The sequence below is a fragment of the Piliocolobus tephrosceles genome, chromosome 4 (genome assembly GCF_002776525.5).
Source record: "Piliocolobus tephrosceles isolate RC106 chromosome 4, ASM277652v3, whole genome shotgun sequence".
Lineage (NCBI taxonomy): Eukaryota > Metazoa > Chordata > Mammalia > Primates > Cercopithecidae > Piliocolobus > Piliocolobus tephrosceles.
The window spans coordinates 73,791,955-73,813,158 of NC_045437.1; the positions used below are offsets into that span (position 1 = coordinate 73,791,955).

A 21,204-nucleotide genomic window follows, 5' to 3' on the forward strand; every position below is an offset into this window, starting at 1 on the left:
AACCTGTGAAGGCTTGTCGTTCTGTCTCCTCTATGACTCTATCGCCTGTTATCTTAATCTTCAAGACAGTATTCCCTGTGCCTGCAGGAGATCAAATTCTTTTAACCATTGCTCTATTCACTGTGGGATTGAGTTGATAGTTGGCTAACATGACCCTGTCATTTTCTTATTTTGAGACTTTCAAAGCAGTTAACAAAAGCCAATGAACTCCACATTCCTTTATAATTATCATTGCCTCCATATTGTTCAAGTACCATAGCTACCACTTGACCCAGAGCCTGTCCCTTCCACCTGTACCTCATCCCAATCCACCACAGGTGACAGCCTTAATTGTGTTGCCACTGGATCCGCACTTACCACTCAAGCTGTGACGAAAATGATGAGAAAAACGCTCTTCTCTTGCAGTGACCATCTGGCTACCTGCAAAGTATGCTTAGAATTCTAGATTCCTTTGAAGTCTTGGTAAAGATCTCCCAAGGGCTGGCTGATGGGGACATGGAGATTCTTAATCCTGTTCACCTACAACATCCCATCCAAAGGGAGCCTCAACAGTAGTAATTGCCCACCTTTATGAGTTGTGCATGCATTACTGCCAAGCAGCTTTCCACAGGCATCACAGACTTTGGTGTCAGACAAGCCTTGGAGCAAAAGCTACAGGTCCAGTGTTTGGACTGAGGCAAGGTCAGATTATGCCTATGTGGAACTGCTTGCCTACACTAGTGACTGGTGTAGGTAGCTGGTCCAAAAGGATGGGAAATGGTGCTCAAGAGTTCTGGTCCCCTGGAGGCCTTGCCTGGAGCCAAGTGTCAGCACACAAAACATCATCAGCTCATTCTGGAGCATTTACTTTAACCCAAGTATTAATAAATAAATTGGAAGTCAATTCGTAGATGCATTGGACCAGAACAAGGTCAAAGTCTATTAGCCTAATCAATGTCCTGGCTACCCTTTTGTCTGTGTGGTTGTACGGGGTTTGGTTTGAGTCTGAGGACCATGATCACAGTCCATTTCTCAGGAGACTAAACAAGAAACCAGGCTTAAGATTCCCAAACTTATTAACATCCTTCCCTTTACCCAGATATTAGCCTGATGACAATTTCATTCATCAACCTAGCTTTGAACATAGTTTTCAGTGTCCAAATTCTTTCTGGATAGTTTATTTCTCTGTTCAGTTATTCGGTCTGTCGTCTTTTATATGATCTACTGTGTCCACATAAAAAATTAACAACATTTTCCCAATCAGTTTAGTAATGAAAGTACCATCTAATTAAAAAAAAAAAACTTCGGTGTGGGGAAAAGGAGGACAGATGCAATTATTAGACTGTCATCATATGAGGGTCTCTACTGGTTTTAAAAAGTTATAGCTGCCTGAGGATTTTTTCAAAAAATTTTATTATGAAAAATTTTAAACATCCACAAAGTAGGAAGAATAAAATAATAAATCCCCGTGTACCCATCAACCAGCCCTTGGGAGATCTTTACCAAGACGCCAAAGGAATCTAGAATTCTAAGCATCTTTGCAGGTAGCCAGGATGGTCACTGTAAGAGGAACGTTTTTTCTCATCATTCCCATCATGTCTTGAATGAGTGATCACATTTCTACCTTGGAAACGGATGACTTCCCCTCTGGTGGGTTTATTTGCTCAGGTTCCCTTTAACCAGAGGGTATCAGGGCTGGGGCCAGACATGAGGCAAGATCTAGCTGTGCCCACCGGAGGGAGCAGTGTCCTCCTGTTTCACAGTAATTTGCTGTGGATTGGCGCGGCTACTTGTCAGAGTTTTATTTAGCTCTGTTCTTCTCCTTCTGTTGGAATATCATTCATTTTTCTTGGACTGTGGGATATGGTCCATGACCTTCACACTAGCTCTGTCATTACTGTTTGTAGTGTTTCACAGCAAATGAATTGGTACAACGTCACCCACCCTACCTCTACACTGTTTGACTCTCACATTTCCTTCAGTCTAGGCTGCTCACTGTTTTCCATCTCAGTTCTGGGAAACCAGAAAAAAATTGGTTTGAAATTGAATCTTTAAAGTATGTTTTTCTAATGAAACTCCTAAATGGCCTTGATTGCGTTTCCAGATCTCCTCTCATCTCGCTTCTGTTTTCACACAGAGATGCAGTTGTTTTTCATAGTCTGGAGCATAGAAAAAATGTGGACTGCACTCTATGCTGATCAGAACCTATATAGACCTCTGGGTTTTATTTTGGGCACTGCATTTGAAAGGATATAATGGCAAACTGGAGTGGGGCGGGGGTGAGGGAGGGGAACTAACAGATAGGTCTGAGCAATATGTGATGAACAATTAACCATGTAGAAAAGAAGACCCGGGGGAGGCAGAGTAGCTCTCTGTAAAAGTTGTGTTGAAATATAGCTATGACCAGTGTGGGGAAGTTAGAGAAAGCAAATTTCAGCTTTTTATAAGATTAGATCAGAAATATCTGATAGTTAAACTAGACTGACTCATAAAGAAGTGAGTTCTCCTTCCTAGGAGTCAGATAAATGCCAGGTAACGTCTCTCAGGAATATACTTCGTGGAGGGAGCGTTCTCCATAATAGAAAACATGTCTAGAACACTTATTTTCTTCCAAGTACTCTTCTAAGCACCTTTCCTTTATTATTTATTTAACCCTCATGACAAGCTTGTGAAATAGGCACTTCAGATCCACAGCTTTTATCTGAAAACCTTAGGACCAAAATTCTTAATTTTCTGGATTTTAGAAAGGTGTATGGCACATACACCTTATGATAGAAAACACCCCCATGGGACTGTTCTCCATAATCAAATACATTAATATTTATACAGTGAGGCATGTGAATTTTTGCACTAAATGGAATACTTTTACATGAATTGGGTTACGTTTTGTTGCCAAATGAGTTCAGATCATCTCTTCCCACCAAAAAATTTTGAAATAATTTTAGGTTTTTGCATTCTGAGTTGTAGAAAAGAGATTATGGGCACATATTGCTATTCCCAGTTTACTCATGAAGAAACTGAGGCAGAGAGATTAAGTAGCTTGCTCAAAGTCATACGGCTTCCACCCAGGCAGAAATCGGGTTTGAGCCCTGCTCTTAAGCACTGTGTGGACTGCCTCTCCCTGTGCTCTGCCTCCTCTCTTTGAGGGGTTGGGCTTAATTACCTGAAACGTCTCTAACCTTGAGCCTTCGATTCCTTGATCTCTGACTTCAACCAGCCTCACATTGGTTCCAAAGCGATACTCAGAGCTGTTCTCAGATACTAGACTGGAATAAATGAGAGACATCTGGAGAAAGGAGACCTCTTCCTATCCCAACAGGACTGTGTTTCGCAGGAAGCATTTTAGTGTTGTTGTTCCCCAATGGCTAGGCAGAGGCAGACAAAGAGAACATTGTGTATCATCATAATTTGTCTTCAATGACCTTTCTTTTTGTGCCATTCACCACCACCTGTTCCTCAAAACACCACCACGTGAACCCCAAGCCCAGTGGCTCAGGCTTGCCCTTTTTCCACCCACGTTCCAGGATGGATTTTTCCAGGAACAGGACTGACGACTCTTAACTTTTCTTCTACCATCTAGAGATGGATTATAAGGCACCCAAGAAAATGGGTTTGGACATTCACATCCTTGAGTTTAAGTCCCGATGTGCAAACCTGGGCAAAGCCATTTAACCTCATTCATCAACTTGTCAAATAGGACGGACAATACGTACCCGAGATGAATTCAAGTTTTGGTGAGCCTGACATTTTCACTATTTGGTGGAGCCTTCTTTAAGCAAAAGAATAAAAATTTTTGATATGAATTGGGTACAAAAGTATATGTTTATTTAGAAACAGTTCTCATGTTCACATAAGGGGAAAGATGATGTATTAGGAGTTGAAGTGATCTTAACAGAAGGGTTTTTTTTGGGTATAATTTACAAATTTATATGACCATTTAAACATATTGATAGGGCCCCTTTCCAGAGTTAGAAAGGGGTCCATTCAGCAAACAGTACTGCAACTTAGAATTCATTAACAGCAAGGTAAATTTGCTTCTGTATCAAACTCAGAGTTGTGAGAATTGAATCACAAGATTAAATATATGCAAATGTGTTTTGTAATCATCAAACACTGTGCATAATTATTTTGATGCCTACAACTAAGCAAAAATATTTATACCTAGAACAACGCAAAAATATTTATTCAATATATGATAAAATACATGAAATTTGCTCTCACCAAAGTAGTATACAAGCTAATCGTATTACATTTCCCTAGGCCTGAAAAAATTTATCAGAATAACATATGTACATATTTTTACACAACAGTCCAATATTGATAAAAGATTTGCAACCAAATATAACAAACCCATGCCCCAACCCTCATATTTTCTAATTCTACTTTCCAGACTCAATACATTTCCTCCATATTGCTAACTATTATGTGCTATATTGTTTTTCCTGATTTATCAACCTTGAGTATTGTCTGGTGACTTTCTATTACGGTATTATTCACTTTCTTCTTCCCATTCTCTCAATATAGTTATAGGACAGTTCTTCTTACAATATGAAATATTGTTTATGGCTGAACAAAATAGTGGACTATGATTTTACTTCCTTCCACATACCTCTAAATAATTGTGTTATTTTTCATTTGCTTAGTTTTCCATTGTACCTATACTTGGGTTTTCCCACTGTCTACAATAGCATTTTAGATATCTTTCTACGCAGTCAAATTCCCCACACTGCAGAGAGCCATGGAGCCCTCCATCCCTCTGCTCCAGACTAGTCTTGCTGTTTTCTGTGCAACAATATGGAACTTCATATGCTATCATGCTGGAAATTTCCATCATCTCTCTCCTAAATTGGATGTCCTGTGTTTTCTATCTTCCTCTGTTTTGCTTGCATCTTTTTGGTGGCTCTTATTCTCCAGTAGCTTCTAAGGAAAGGTCTATGGGAGGTACATTAACTGAGACTCTACACGTGCATGTTTCAAAATATCTTTATTTTAGCCTTATAATTGACTGATAGTTTAGACAGATATGGAATTCCAGGTTTAAAACAGTTTCACTCGGAATTTGGAAGGCATTTCATTGTCTTCTAGCTTCTGATATTGCTCTAGAGAAGTTCTGCCATTCTCATTCACAATCTTTTATATCTGATGACTTTTCCTCTTCGGAGGTGATCTATGATTCCACAATAACATGTGGTAGGTTAGATTATTATTCAAAATAATCACTTTTCTCCCTCCCCCTGACTTACTTTGGCTAGTGGGATATTAGCAAGTATGTTGCAAGCAGGGGCTTGAAAAACACTTGTGTGGTTGGGCTTGTTTTCTTAGGCTTATGCCATCAGAAGCACAGAACAGGCTGATGACTAGCCCACTGGTTCTAGGAGGAGGATGAGTAACACATGGAGCAAAGCCAAACTCTCCTAGCCAAGCTCAGCCTGAATCAGCAGAGCTGCACAGTGGAGCCCAGCTTGGATCTGCCAACACTCAGCTGATTCATAGATCAATGACAATAAACGACTGTTATTTTAAGCCACTGAATTTTTGGATGTTTGTCATATAACATTTTGTGGCAATAGCTTTTGGTATCAGAAATTAGTATCTAATTGGTATTAGAAATTGGTATTTGTAGTGGGGTATAGGCACAAGGACACAAAAAAATAAGTGGCATTGGTTTGGAGACTGAATGATGGGCACAAGAAAACTTATAGGAGGCTGGAAAGAAAATGGTAATCTGTGTTTTGCAGGGATGAGACATTTTCTAAAACTGTCACCTTCGGTAACTTGGAAGTTAGCATATGTACCTAAAAATATTTGGATTTGTGCTGAGAAGTCTTCAGGCACAATGATAAAAGTGTGAGCGAGTTGTATTTAGCTGCATATAATAGGTACTAGAGATGAGTTCAGAAAAGAACCAGCCAGGTTTCAAGGAACATGTAGGTGGAATACAGAAAGCCCAAGAATTCTGGGACCTGCTGAGTTGGAAAATAAACTTTTACATCTCCAATGTAGTTGGCAAGTCAGCTACATTGGGCCTTCTGTCCTGGAAGGTTCCACAGTTCATCCTCACAGGGTTAGATACCTCTCCTGGCTTTAGATTTGCCTTTCCTCGCCACAGGGCTTCAGCAAGCCCCACTACCTGGGGCTGATCTGTAGTCCTGGAAGCACACACAGCATAATATTGACCAGAGGATCACTTCATAGCAAAGGAGGCTTGGGAATAGGACAATGACCATGGGATCCACCAGTCATATCAGATACTACATCATCTAGATGGAGCCAGCCTCATAAAGCATTGGAATGGTTACTAAAAGCATAGCTGAAGCTCCAGCTGGAGGCAATGCTCTGAAAGGACAGGGTACCATCCTGCAGGATGCACCATATACACTAAACTGGGGTTCTCCATATAGTGCTATGTCCTCAACAGGAAGAATACATAGGTCTGAGAACCAAGGAGTGGAAACAGGAGTGGACCCACTTATCATTTCCAATGACATCCTGGGGAATTTTGTGCTTCTTGTCTCTACAACTATGGGCTCTATGAGATTAGAGGTCTTGGTCCTCAAATGAAGTGTAGCTTGGCAGGAGACACAGTAAGTGTCCCATTGAACTATATACTATCGCTTCCACCAGGGCATTTTGGACTCTTTCTATGAAGAGACCAGCAGGTGAAAAGAAGAGATCATTAACTTTCGTCGGCAGGAAGAGATGAGGCTGCCTGTACACAATGGGAGAGGGAGGAAGGAATGTGTATGGATCCCAGGTGATGCCTGTGGTCAAGTTTTTCTGTTGTCTTGCCCAATCTTGACTAGCCGTGGGCAACAAATTCCTCCTGACAAGGGTGTGATTGCCAACAGCTAAGACCTTCTGGAATAAAGATAATAACGATAATAAAGAGGGGGGATTTAGAGTGGATAGTGCAGGTAGGAGAAGATGACTATGGGTTGCCATCTCAAGACAAATGGCGGCACTAGGGACTATATTCCTCCCATTAACTTCTCTCTTCTAAGTATTTCCTCAAGAAGAGGGCTCACAGGAGCCATGGGAAGCGGGATCTGTGGAGGACAAGAAATGGACTGTGGCAGTCCTGGAGGTACACTGCTTAGATGTCCCTTTAAGATAGTCGGCCATGGAAAGCATAGCTGAGTGACAGCTACATAGAGGCCATACTTCCCTTCGACTGCTCCCAGCTGATCACCGAATAAGATGAGGATAGTAGAGCCACTTGTGCTTACCTGATGTGAGGCTACTCTAATGAACAGACCTTGCCTCAGACACTAACTCTCCTTTGTTCTGGCTGGACACAGTATCACAGTTTCTCAGAACTGTGCTGTGGCCTGAAGCTTTTCCTAGGCAGGATTTTCTTTCTTCTCTTCTTTCCCAGGTAGCAGACCTGCATTATATTCTTCTGCTTTCCATTCCTTTACCTTCACAGGCATTTCTCCCAATAAATCTCTTGACTACCTTATCTCACCTTGACATCTCAGAGGATCCAATGTGACATAAATGCCACAGCATTTCTATTTGAAATAATAGTATGACTTAGTATGGTTTGAATTCATTGTGCTGGACACTTGGGAGACCCTTTTAGTTGAGGGACTGAAGACTTTCAGCCAGAGGAATTTTTTTTTTTTTTTTTGAGACTGAGTCTTGCTGTCACCCAGGCTGGAGTGCAGTGGTGCGATCTCGGCTCATTGCAACCTCTGCCTCCTGAGTTCAAGCAATTCTCCTGGCTCAGTCTCCTAAGTAGCTGGGATTACAGGCACGCGCCACCATGCCCAGCTAATTTTTGTGTTTTTAGTAGAGATGGGGTTTCACCATGTTGGTCAGGCTGGTCTCAAGCTCCTGACCTCAGGATCCACCCGCCTTGGCCTCCCAAAGTGTTGGGATTACAGGCATGAGCCACCGCGCCTGGCTGAATTTTTTTTTGTTTTAAATAGAGACAGGATCTTGCTATGTTGAACAGGCTGGTCTTGAACTTCTGGCCTGCAGTGATCCCTCACCCACACCTCAGCCTCTTAAAGTGCTAGGATAACAGGCATGAGCATTGACAAATCTGAGGTGCCTGGTCTCAAATTTCTCTTTCTGGAACTCCTATTTTGAATGTTGATCCTCAGGATCAAGCTTCTAATTTTCTTATTTTTTCTCCTCTATTGCCCATATCTTTGTCTTTTAGTTCTGATTTTCTAAAAGACTTCCTCAACTTTATCATTCAACTTTTAAAACTTAGCTTTCTTACTCGTAATTTCCAAGAGCTCTTTCTTATTTTACAGTTACTTGTTTTCTATATTATTCTGTTTTCCTTTCATGAATGCACTTTCTGTTCTTATCTAAGGATGTTATTTCTAGTTTTGTCTTTGAAGTGTTTATTTATTCCTTACCTTGTCTCTACTTCCTCTAAGTAGCCTTTTCTGTTTTTTTTTTTTTTTTTTTTTTTTCTTTTTTGGTTTTTGTGTCTATCTTTCATGCAAGGAAACTTTTAAAAATGTCTACTGATTCTTGACTATGTGTTCTTATTTAAGAGTGAAGCACTTGCCAGCTAAGCGACAAATCTGTGGTTTTGGGAGGGTTTTAAAAGCACTTATCTAAACATGTAGTAATACAGGTCCAAGGACATTTATGAAGAAAAGGAGACTGAATATTTAAAATAGATACCATCCTTGGAAATTTTGAGTCTGGGAGTGACCTCTCCTCAGCCTCCTGTTGTCCTGAAATCTGTCACCCTCCTTGGTTCTACTGCAGTGTGTATGGCAGTAAGCTGGCTTTGTCAATGGGAGAAAATCAGATGTCATTATCTGTTAGAATTCTCTCTGGAGAATTGATGTCTGGAGAGAAGAATCTTACAGTCTCCGTCCTGAAGGGTATAAGCCTAGCTGCTGGCATTTTTGCAGCTGAGATGAGGAGAACATTTGCATCATTCAATATTTTTACTCTGGATTCTAACCCCTATCATATACTAGAAACCTTCTGGTTCAGTTTTTCCTCCAAAATATTTGTAAGGAAGGGTTTTCATCACTTTTTTTGGGCTATGGGTGAGGACTAAATGCTTATTAAATATATTTTAAACAAATCTCTCTATTTTTATCAGTTGCCTCACCCCAACTAGTGCTCAAAGCCTGAGCACTAGTTTGAGAGTTCATACAGGGCAAAATCAGTTTGCTTTTGGTGATTTCATTCTCTGCAGGTTCTTACATTTCACATTCTCTGCAGGTTTTTACATTTCACCTTTCTCTATTCTGCTAAGGCCAGAGTCCTCTAGCTGCTTTCTGTCATCATGTATTGTGATGTGCGCTTCTATTTCTCATCTCTTTGCTGACAGGGGAAAGGAGAGATAAGGTCTTTTCTCCATCACCTTAAGCTGAGAGTCTTCCAGGTTATTTTCATGTTTAAAGAGTGCAAGCCTAATTCATAGCTAGCTTGTGCAGAACACGCCAGGAGAGCCTGGCCTAGCAGGGCTGGGAGGACCCACAGGGGTGAACAAATGCAGCTGGATTGAAAGACAAGAGCAGAAAGCATGATTGAGCTGGGAAGGAGCTCTTTTCCAAACAGCCTATTCAAAAATGGGATGGGAACTGCAATTGGGTTAAGGTGCACTCAGTCAGCTATAGAAGAAGAAACAGATGTGAGATGCTCTGGCCGAGGCTGAGTCAAGGTGGAAGCAGCTTATTTGAACTCCTGTCCAAGCTATTCTAGTGGCCATGTCAGATCTACCTTGATGCCACCTGTTCTCAGTTTCTTCACGCAAAGTAAGAAGCACAAGCAGTTGAATTCCAGTGTCAGCAAGTAGCCCTCTGTGTACCCTGCAGAAAAAGGCTCCCTATGGAAACGTTAAAGTCACAACTTTGCCCTAGCTCTGCTTTTCCCTCATATTTTGTGGATCTTGTCCAACTTGAGCATTTTTCACCTGAAGGATTAAAATAGGGTGTGGTTTATGTGGGGGTAAAATGGCTACAGATTGATCATCATTAAAGCCAAGGGGAGACTTTTTTCATTCAAGCAAAGGGGAGACTTCAAAGTCTGAGAAAGCCAAGGAGGACACCAAATCTACAGACTAACCATAGCAAAAGCACAGGCATGCTGCCCACACAGAAGCCCTGGAAATAAGCGTGTTGCCAAGGTAGCTGGAAAGAACCCTTCTATTGGGTTGGTGCAAAAGTAATTGCAGCTTTTGCTATTAAAAGTAATACTTTAAAAAAGTAATACTTCCCTACTCCCCTTGGACTTCCCATGGTAATAGTGACACAATTTTTAAAGCGATTTATCTGAACATCTAGTAATACAAGTCCAAGGGCATTTATGAGGACAAGGAGATGACTGAATATTTGAAATAGGTATCGTCCTTGGAAATTTGGAGCCTGGGGGTGGCCTCTCTTCAACCCCCTCTCATCCTGAAGCCACATGGATGGTTTCTTGTCCCCACCCTTCCCTATACCTTCCCTCTGGCCCTGCTTTTGGGTCTTAAATGGATGAAATTTTCAGCACAGGTGACGCTTTTCCCTCTTGTCCCTCAGGGTGGTTTTTCTGTTGTCTTTGTTTGTTTTCCCCCATGGCTTGTATATTTCAAATAGAACAATTACCTGAGGATGATCAACCCTGAAGTCCTTTCCAGAGCTGAGTATTTCCAGAACAGAAGTAAGCAGGCTTCTATCATTCTAAAGTCTACTGTGATTTTTAACAGGATTTCCTTATTTCCTATCAGTTTGTTTATCAAAGACTCTAGCATGGAGTTTATTCAGGAAAAACAAATGACTTTCTAGGTTCCACTACTTGGCTGAGAGGAATTCATGTTTTAGGAAGTCCCAGATGGGAAAACCTTGTTGTTTTCTTCTCTTAAATGATCTGTATTTTCAATTTTTTTCTACTTGCTTTTATTTCCCACAATCCAGACTCGCCTTTTCTACTTTGCCTATCCAATGATCTAAAACACTATGTAAAGATTGTATCTTTACATAAGTCTTGTTGCTTCTTTTAAACATTAGCCATAATCCAAAAAAGAAAAAAGTCTTAGGACTATAGTCCTAACAGCACAAATTTTAACCCTGACCAAAGCAATTTCTATTTTAATTTAGATTATTTGAGCTGAATTTGCAGGGCGAAGTGGTCATGGGTAAAACTAACCATTAGTTACCTCAAGCTTGCAACAATGGCAAAGAAATGTCAAGCCATTAATTAAAATGACTCCCACTGCTATGGATCAAAATGACTCCACTTGATCCTCCTGGAATCAAGTCGTTCCCAGTTAGTCAACATCTGTCAATCTGTGTAAAAGGGCAGAACACACTACACCCCAGCACATTAAGTAAGAACACAGAGGTCTTCGGTCACTGCCAGGGTAACTTGTCTGTGGCATGATAGTTGCCAAGTGAAACAGAGTCTTCTCTGTAGGGAGCCCTCCTGGGCTGAGGCTCCTTCTCTTCCCCTTTATTTCTTGCTAGGCCGGCAGGAGCCAGGCCGTGGCCTGCTGACTGCATCTGCCAGATGACTACAAATGTGTGCGTAAACCCATTCTCAAGACCAAGAGAACCTCTCAGCTGAACCAGGCCCAAGTTGCTCACCCGCTGAACTGCCAGTTAAGTAAACGGTGGTTGTTTTAATCCACTAAATGCTGGGATGGTTTGTTATATACCTGTAGGTATCAATACAGTATACTTGTCAATCTAGGAATTCCTGTCTTGTCAAATCTGAGAAAATTCTCAGTCATTATCACTTCAAATATTACTTTTTTCCCATTTTCTAGTCACTCATTCCAAAACTCCTAGTGGATGTCTCTTCTGTCATTTCTGGTTCTGTCTTTTGTGATCTTAAACTTTCATTCATTTTTTTTCCATTTTTACTTCTGTGTTACATTTTGAGTCATTTCCTTAGTTCCAGTTTGCTTATTTTCTATTCAACCATTAAATATTTCTATTTAGTTTTGAATTTCAGTGACTGTAAGTTTCATTTATAAAAGAACTGTTTGGTTATTTTCTAAATCTGCATTTTGTTTTTACGTGTTTTCCTGTTTTTTAATTTGTGTTTTCCTTTGCCCTTGTAAATCATTTACAATGTACTTATTTTATAATCATCTGTGGCTTGATCTATACTTCTTGGGCATTACTTTTTCTGTTAATTTCATGATCTGACCCTCAAGGTGGGTTCCTCCTGTGGTTTGTCATTTTTAGTATGAGCTTATTTTCAGCAGGGGTTTCTCCCCTCTGGTGAAGATCTGTATGACTTGGGCCCGCCAGTTTGCTTCTGATGGAGTGCTACAGATATCACCACCTCTCAACCAGCTCTAATGTTTCTTGGTATTTCTGCCCACAGTGAAAATTCAGAGCTCATTTCAATGTATGGCACGGGCTTGACTTCAAGTTTTTCTGTATGACCTTTATTATTATTATTATTATTTTAAACCTATAGCCTGGGGACACTTGAGCTTTTTTTCCTGATTTGTTTTTGCCAACACTGCAGCCCTCAGGAACTCAGATTTTGCGAGTGCTCAATTCCAGTTGCCTTCCTTACTCACACCAGAGATGACATTTTATTGGCCTGCAAGGGTGTTAAAATCCCTGGATCGCCAGGGCCTATCATTGGTCCAAACCCTGCAGAGGCTGCAGTGACATTAGCCCCTACTTACTGCCCAGCCTCTGAGCTCCCTCTTTGTTTCTGGAATCTGGAGATTTCCCTTTCTCTCTGTCTATAGATTGTCGTGCTGGACCCCTATTGACTCCAATAGGAATGGCACCAGGTTCAAGAGGCCAAAGAAGAGACCTGGAGCCAGAAAATGAGACATAAGATTTGATTTGGGGGAACTTAAGTACAGGCATGGACTGGTGGCAGTGGGCTGGATAGGAGAACCACAACTGCTTTCCAACAGCCTGCAGTTCATTCAGCACCTTCACTTAGCACCATCCACATGGCAACCCCCATTTCTTAGGCTGAGTTATTGCTGTCAGATGTGTTTGCCATTCAGGCTGCTGTACAGAGTATGCTTAAGTTATTGCTGTCAGGTACATCCACCATATATATACATATACATGTATGACATCCACCATATATATACATATACATGAATGTATATATGCACATACATGTATGTGTGTACATATTTGTACTTATATACGTGTGTGTATGTATATATATAAAACTTTTTCTCTGTGTTTCTCTGTAATAGTGTAATAGTAACTGAAGAGGGAATTCTTCTATATAATCTTAGTCCACTATATTGCTGGAAGTTCTCTCCTCCATACTTTTGAGATATGAATTTTGCCTTTCAATATTATAAAATTATAACAAAGCTGTAAATTTTGGGAATTGGTATATGTTTGTTTTTAGAAAAATTGTTAGAAGCATCCCAATAGCAATGGGAGGCTTTAACATACTATCTTGAATCTGTACCAAATAAAGAAAGTAAAAATTAAGCACAAAAGAGGGATCTAATACTATAAACAAGGTAGATTTAATACATATGTATCAAACATAGTAACCTAGAAGCAATGAATATGCATTTTCTGATGCTCACTTAACATTAACGACTTTTAAGAAAGCTTTAAATAGCAACAGATAGAGTTGAGTTGCTTTGGCCTATTGCTAAAGGCAGCTAACCCACTTGCTTTGTGGGAAGTCATCTACTTTGAACCTCAACAGTATCCAAGTCAGATTTAAACTCTATGGGCCATTGGAATTGTCCTCTGAATCATCTCCAACTCTGCAGGATACATAATAGAGCCACTTTGTTGTTCTGGAATTTAAAGACAGGGTCTTATTCAGCTTTGGCTATTTTTGTGCAGTCCATGGATCCTTGAAACAGGACATTCTACTTTACCAATATCTGACTCATAGAAGACCTATCTATATACCTACCAGGTGGCTACTACCCAGTAACTCCTACCACCAATACCATGACATTTGTTTTGAAAACCTTAGCTTATTGCAATATTGCTTATAATTATGAAACATTAGAAACAACTGAAATGCCTATCAAAGAGATAATTTATAAATAAAATGTAACATATTCATATTCTATTTTGATATGAATTACTGTAATATTCTGTTAGGATATGAATTGTTATAATGGCCATTAGAAGGAATGGATTGTTCCCATATATAACACAATATATCCATGTATAAAGTATCTATATAATACCAACACATAACATCATGTAAAGAAAAGAGATTCATGGAATAAAATATACATATCATTTATATAAATTTTAAAAACACAGAAATAATACACTCTATTGTTTAAGACCATATATGTATGTAAAATTATTACCAGTAGACTGATTTGGATATACACTAAATTCATGCTACTTGCTTCTGGAGGTTGCAGTAAAGAACTGGAACTGTGGCTGGGGACATCACTTTTATCTGTTTTATTTAGTTCATTTTTTATAAACAATCCTTGAGGCAAATAATGAGAAGCTGTTAATAAATGTCTATTAGTCTTTTTGCATATTGGTTGCACTTCTCTTTTTGATGACTTTATTGAGTATAATTGATGTACGCTAAACTGCACATATTTAAAGTGCACATGGGATAAGTTTTGACAAGGGTATATACCCATGGAACCTTTACCACAGTCAAGACAATGAACATTTGTTACCTCCAACAGTTTTCTCAGGCCCTTTTGTAATCCATTTTTTCCTTGGACAACCACTGATTTGTTTTCTATCACTATAGATTAGTTTTATATAAACTAATCTATTTATATAAATCCCATTTATATAAATGGCATCCCATAGTAGGTACTCTTCTGGTTGTGGGGGGATGTCTGTCTGCCTTAATTCAGTAATTTCTTGAGATAAAAACAATTTAAAAAAATCTCAGAACTGCTGAAAACAATCTGGGGCATATAATCTGTGATTCAGAAAGGGGGAAAGGAAGGAATCTGTGGAAAGCAGGTACCATTTGGGATAGATTCCCAAGCAGGAAGAGTAAGCACACTTATTATAATGGCTTCCACATTCCCCAAATTATTTCCTTCATGTAATCTTTTTTTTTTTTTTTTTTTTCATTTTGTGACAGTGTCTGAAACTGCACAGAGGAAAGTCTTTTGGATAAGTAAGCTACCCATTTAAAAATAGACGCTTTGCTCAGAATTTACTCATGGCAGCTGGTTCAAGTAGAAGCTTGTCATCCTAACCCTCACCCAAACTTAGCTTCATTAAGGAAATGTGTGTTTGGATCATAAGCGAGAGGAGCTCAGATGTATTGAGGCATGGAGAATTGGGGACTATACGAAGATCTGAGGAGGCAGCACCCTAGGAGACTTTGGGGGACACTAGGATATCAGGAAGCAGGACCCAAGGAGGTGGGGAGGGCCAGAAAAGAATGTGAGAAGACACCCAAAGTTAATAGCCATCCCTTTCCTAACATTCCCTATGGGCGGCTCCCTGATGAGAAATTGGAGGAAGAAATTCCCATCTTCTTGCATCTTCTATTCTCAACATCAGAAAACTCATATTCTTGAAATTCCACCTCATATCATTATTGCTATGTGGATTAAACTGGCTCTTGTTTGCTAGGCTCAAAGTCCAAATACAAGATATAACATTGATTCTGTGGAAAAACGTGCCCAAATACCAAATAATTGATCTACAAAGAAAGTTTTGAAACATAACCTGTTATACACCAGGGATTTCTTACATGTGCAATTCTTCGTAACAATGAACTATGTTCTAATGGAAATATTTTCATAGATACAATTCTTAATCTATATCAGTCATTAAAACATACTGTTCAGTCTTGGGGCCCATAAGTGGAAGATGTTGTAAAGACATTGGAAAGGAGCCAGGGGAGACAAAGTAACTGTTGAAAGGTTTTGAAAAATAGCCCTTCAGGGAAATGTCTACATTCATTTCAAGGAGAGAGGTGTGAGTATCAGTCTTCAAACTGTAAAAGGATGTTACATTATTGACATCAAGTCTTTTTTTCTTCTTGTCCACAGAGGGCAATATGAGAGGAAATGAGTTTAAACTGCAGCAGAGGGGATTTAGGCTAGTCAGGTGTCCTCAGCTTGAAGATGAGAGGTGCATTCTGAAGCTCCCAAGCCTCAATCTCATAAGGGAGTAGGTCCTTCTTGAGGAATTTTGTGTGTGTGTGTGTGTGTGTGTGTGCACTCTGATCAGTGGCAGGCCAAGTTCACACAGCCCTGGTCTGCTTGAAGTTGTTTGCATACATTAGTATTTGCGAAACTAAGTTCTGTCCAAGAACAGAAAATGTTTCATGGCTACATGGAGGGTAAAGAAAACGTGAAGTTGCCTCATAGGAGAAGAATCCAGATATGAGAAGTCTCAGCCTTTGGTCCATCATTTTGTCAATCTGCTCAAAAGAGCATGGATTCACAGAAGTGGAGGAGGGTGGTGCCAGCCCCACTGCTCCGAGGGGCAGTTGGACCACATCTCAGGCACTGGGTCGAGGTCTTGGCAGTCAGGATGTCTCCAGGGGCTGTTGAGAAATTGGAGTGCCTCCAGAGGGGAGCAATGGGGACGGAGGAATCTGGAAACTGGGTCAAAGAAGGAGCAGTTGAAGGAACGACATGTGTTGGCCTGAGGAAGATAATTTGCAGTGGGGACGAGAAGCTGTTTTCAAATATTTGAAGTGCTGTCAGGTGGAAGAGCAGTGAAAATTGTGTGGCTCCAAACGGTAAACACAGGACCCATGAGTACCGGTCACAGGGACGGTGTCTGCTGAAAAGAAGGAAGCATTTTATAATCATTAAAGATGTTCAAAGTAGATGGTGGTACTTCGTAATATAGGAAATGTTGGTATGAAGCCTAGATATATATAAAAATGTTGGAGGAAGAATTTTTGAGCTTTTTTTTTTTTTTTTTTTTTTTGTCTTACCAAGCAAACGAAACTTTTTGGAGAGAGATGACCTAGCAAAAGATTTTTTCTTTTGGTGATCAGGAAAGGCAGTCTTTGCAGACCGAACCACTAGAGGGAGTCAGGGCAGCAGCGTTGCAAGGCCGCCGTCCATTCTCTTCACTGAAGCAGCAAGTGATACCCAGGCCTGGCTCTCGGGTTCTAAGTTCCCCTGATTTCAATATCACCCCCATGAATCTTTCTGGAATGTTTACATCTGATTAAATTCTTTAATGTCTGAGAGACCTCTGTGTGTAGAGAGGCACAATCACTGCTATTTGTAGTCTGTTTACATCTTTATTTATTAATTATATAATAAACAGTATTCTCCTTAAAATTCAAATACTCCTTAAATGACTAAAAATGAAAACTTATACATTTAACAAATGTGACATTTTCCAAATGTTTAAATATTAGTTTATAAACTAATTGAATTATCCTAAATATATGTAATATATAGTGTATAATATGTATACTTCTAAAATCACAAATATCCTGTATCTAAGTCTTTTAAATGCTACAAATGCCTTAAAAGCAGAAACACACAAATGAATAATCACTATGATACATATACAAAGTGATACATACACAAAGTGATGAAATATAGCTAAAAAGATTTCCAAGCAAAGTGTTGAAGGTACCACCTGGTTTCTTCTTGGTGCTTATAGTAAAATACAAGAGAAGAGTGATAAATTGAGGGAAGAACTGTTAAACAAAAAGGAATCAGGACTTGATGATTCTGAAAATTCTCAGTCTCTCCAGATGGCAAAAGATGTTAAAATAAAGAAATTACTTTTGAGCATGTGGCATAAAGATAAGTCCTGGCCTAGAGAAAAAGCTAAGTAGTGATTGTACAAGCTTTTGTTAAAATCTCAGGAAGATTAAGGAATCAGAGTAGTATTCGGTCATACAAAGGGCCCTCTCCAGAGATTAATTGTGTATCTCACAGAACCTCTTAAATAATAGGACCTTTTGGAAGCTTAATTGAGTTATCTTTCAACCTTCTCAGCAGGAACTTAATTGAGTTATCTTTCAACCTTCTCAGCAGGAACTCAAGGTAGAGGAGGGCCTAAGTCCAAAAGAACCTTGGATGTGGCCTTTGTGTAAAGGGAAATTTACTGGAGACCCACAAAGTATTTAAGAAAAGTATTTCAGCAAAAACACTGCCAACTTAAACTGAAAGGGACAGAAAGAGTACAAAATGAAAGGAGGCTGTTAGATCTCTAAAATTCTACTGGCAGGAAGCAGAATGATAAAACTACTCAGCTGCAAACATGTGCTACTTTTCATGAAAAAAGGAAAGATGACTCAGACGGTGGAACCAAGAGCTATGGTGAATTATTCCCAGCCCTTGAAATCTAATCAAAGAATTCTGACTGAAATTTGCTAGGTTGGATTTTAAAACTACTTTGGACTGTCACTCCTTTTTATCTTCCATTGCCCACCTCTCCTTCTCTTTTTAACTAGAAATGCCAATAACTATTTTACTATATTCATTCCTTCATTGTGCACTAGGAGCAAGATGATTTGTCTTTAGTTTTATAGATTGAGAGGAACTATGCTCAAGGAGCCTCATGCATACCTGGACCTGATTTAAATGATGAGATGCTGGACTTCAAGCAGATGTTGTAATGATATGAGGTTTTCAGGGACCTTGGGAAATAGTAAATGTATTTTGCATGTGAGAGGGACACAAATCATTGGAGGCCAAAAGGGTGAACCGAGGACAGATGCTAGGGTAGCTCCCACAATCCCCACCTCCTGGTTTCACCCTTGTGGGATCTCTCCATGAGTGTGGGTGGAACCTGTGATTTGCTTCTAACTAGTAGAATTTGGCAAAAATGATGAGATATATGTGATTATGTTTACATGATTATATTATATAAGATTCTGAGTACATTGAGCTGCATAGAGAGAGCACGGGGGCAAGTGAGAGCCAGGTGGGCACTGGACAACCCTGTGCCTCACTGAGGAAAAATAACTAAACATGGGCAAAAGAGATCCATGGAACCTGAGAGGCAAAGTGTTGTTATATGCATTATTTGGCAAACTTGTCAGGAGGCGCATAAGAAGAAGCACCCAGATGGTTCAGTCAACTTCTCAGTTTTTTAGGAAGTGCTCAGAGAGGTGCAAGACCATGTCTGCTAAAGAGAAAGGGAAATTTGAAGACGTGGCAAAGGCGAACAAGGCTCGTTATGAAAGACAAACGAAAACCTATATCCCTCCTAAAGATCCTCTTTAGGACAAAAAAGTAGTTCAAGGATCCCAACGCACCCAGGAGGCATTCTTTGGCCGTTTTCTTGTTCTGTTCTGAATATTGCCCAAAAATCAAAGGAGAACATCCTGGCTTATCCATTAGTGAGTTGTAAAGAAATTGGGAGAGATGTGGAAGGGCACTGCCGCAGATGATAAGCAGCCTTATGAAAAGAAGGCTGTGAACCTGAAGGAAAAATATGAAAAGGATATTGCTGCATACTGAACTAAAGGAAAGCCTGATGCAGCAAAAAATGGAGTTGTCAAGGCTGAAAAAAGTAAGAAGAGGAAGAAGAGGAAGATGAAGGTGATGATGATGATGATTATGAGTTAGTTGGTTCTAGCACAGTTTTTTTTTCTTGTCTAGAAAACATTTAAACCCCTGTTTACAACTCCTTTTAAAGAAAGACATTGAGATGTAAGGCTATGTAACATTTGTTTTTAAACTGCGCAGTGTCTTTTTTGTATAGTTAACACGCCACTGAACGTGGCTTTAGATAGCACTGTCCTGATGTATTTTCAATAGGCACTAACCTTGCCTGATACAGTATGGGGATTGTAAACTGGCAAGGAAATTTAAAGCAGGTTCTTCTTGGTGCACAGCACAAATTAGTATACGTGAGGATGGTAGATTTTTTATTTTCACTTGTCTCTGATGCAGCTTATATGAAATGTTTTTTTTTTAACTGAATACCACTCTGTAATTGCACACAAAAAAAGTTGCAGCTGTTTTGTTGACATTCTGAATTCTGAATGCTTCTAAGTAAATACAATTTTTTTATTAGTAAACAAAAATGTTCTAATCCATCTTTTCAGAAGATTCTCTCTCACTTGCTGACTTTGAAAGAGCAAGTGGCCATGTGAAGAGGGCCACATAGCATAGGAGCTGAAGGCAGCCTCCAACTGACAGCAAGAAAATGAGGTCCTCAATCAGACAACCTGCAAGAAACTGAATGCTCTAAAAGCCACATGAGCTTGGGAGCAGATCTGACCCTAGCCAAATCTCTGAAGTCCACAGGCAGGAAATGAAGATCAGAAAAAGACTGTTGTCTCATGAATATGAGCCAGACTCCACAGAAGCTGGAGTCCTTCATTATGGAGCTAAACACACACATCTGGCTTAGGAGTCAGAAAAACTCAAAGAGAATTCAGGGAAGTAGAGAAATTGCAAGCTCAGATGCTGCTTCATACCAAAGAAGCAAGTCAGCAGATCAGCAACAATGAGTGTCAGCTCCAAAATGACTTACACAGGTACCAAGACAAGACATTATATACACTTATATTGTCAAATACTTTAAAACTGTTAACAAACTTGCTACAATTGTCTCATTTGTCTTTTAACCTTAATATCACAGGTCAAGTTTGTAATCTCAAAAGTTCACCCTGGCTGCTGTATGGAGTATTCTCTTATCTGCTCATATTACATTGTGCTTATTCATTCATCAGTTAATGGAAATTTGGGTTGTTTCCTGATTTTGACTGTAATGAATAATGTTGCTGTAAACATTTGTGTACAGTTTTGTGTGGACATGCTTTTCTTTCTCTTGGGTAGGTTCCTATGAGTGGGATCACTAGATTGTTTGGTAAATGTATGTTTAACTTTTAAAGAAACTGTCAAACTGGTTTCTAACATGAACGGGCCATTTTACATTCTTATCAACATTGTATGAGGCTTTCCATTTTTCCACATCCTCACCAACATTTGGTGTTGTCTCTCTTTTACATCATAACTATTTTAGTGGGGATGTAGTGATATCTTATCATGGTTTTAATTTGTCTCTGTAATGACTAATGATATTGTGCATCTTTCCATATGCTTATTAGCCATTTATGTACCTCCTATAGTGAAATGGCTATTCAAATCTTTTGCCCATTTAAAAATTGACTTGTTTTTCTTATTAGTCAGTTGTAAGAGTTTTTTCTTTATTCTGTACAAAAGTCCTTTATCAAGTCTATGATTTTTAAATATTTTCTCAGCCTAGAGCTTGTCTTTAAACATTTTTTTCTTAATGATCTTTTGAAGTGCAAAAGTTTCATTTTGATGAAGTCTAATGTATTATTTCTTCCTTTAACTGTCATGATTTTTGTGTCATATCTAAGAACTCTACCCAACTCAAAGTTACCAAGGTATTTTCT

General features: G+C 39.4%; 1 protein-coding gene and 1 pseudogene across 2 annotated transcripts in view; both read left to right on the plus strand.

Moving 5' to 3' along the window:
* The window catches only part of PDE8B (phosphodiesterase 8B), a 356,027-nt gene that overhangs the window by 61,713 nt on the left and 273,110 nt on the right, over nt 1-21,204 (plus strand). The window lies entirely within an intron of this gene.
* LOC111544414 lies at nt 18,363-20,584 on the plus strand (annotated as a pseudogene). The gene has a single exon (XR_002732158.1). The product of XR_002732158.1 is annotated as a high mobility group protein B1 pseudogene (transcript).